The following is a 797-nucleotide window of genomic DNA, read 5'->3' as shown; positions in this document are numbered from 1 at the left end:
GGCTGGCGCTTCTGCCGCCCTTGTACCGCGCATTCCCGGTCCCGGGGACCTTATTGTCCTTGAGCACTCTTCTTACCGTCAGATCTTTCAATGTCCTCTATCTTTGGTCTCTGGTCTTCATATATGCTGGAATACTGTTGGCTGTTCGCTCTGCTCCTCAGATCAGCTAGGTATTTCCCTGGCGCTGAGGGGAAGTGGATTCCGCTCCCACCTATGTTGTCGCCATCTTCCTCCCTCTCCTTAGAAGCCTATTTTTTAAAAAGATTTTATTTATTTATTTTTTAGACAGGGGAGGGGAGGGATAAAGAAAGGGAGAGAAACATCAATGTGTGGTTGCCCCTCGTGTGCCCCCCACTGGGGACCTGGCCCATAACCCAGTCATGTGCCCTGACTGGGAATCAAACTGGCAACCCCTTGGTTCACAGACCAGCACTCAATCCACTGAGCCACACCAGCCAGTGCATCAAGATGGCATACAAGCCTTAACTGCCCTGTCTGTACTTGGATCATATATTCTTCTGGAACCTGCATATGTGCATATGTAATACATTTAATCATCTTCTTTTCTACATCTGTCTCATGGTAATTTTGATTACTAGTCTAGCCAGCAGAATTTAGAAGGGTATAAGAAAAATTAATTTTTTGCTCCCTCATATTCCCACTGAGAAATAAAAGAATGATAATGCCTGTGCTTTAATTGAATTGAAACTAAGGTTGTCACTTATCTTTCTTCAATAGGTGTGAGGATCTTAAGAATTAATGACTTAGCCTAGTATGAATAGCAATGTTGAATAGCT

Source organism: Desmodus rotundus, chromosome X (genome assembly GCF_022682495.2).
Source record: "Desmodus rotundus isolate HL8 chromosome X, HLdesRot8A.1, whole genome shotgun sequence".
Classification (NCBI taxonomy): domain Eukaryota; kingdom Metazoa; phylum Chordata; class Mammalia; order Chiroptera; family Phyllostomidae; genus Desmodus; species Desmodus rotundus.
The sequence above is the reverse complement of the archived record's forward strand: the minus strand, read 5'-3'. Positions refer to the sequence as shown.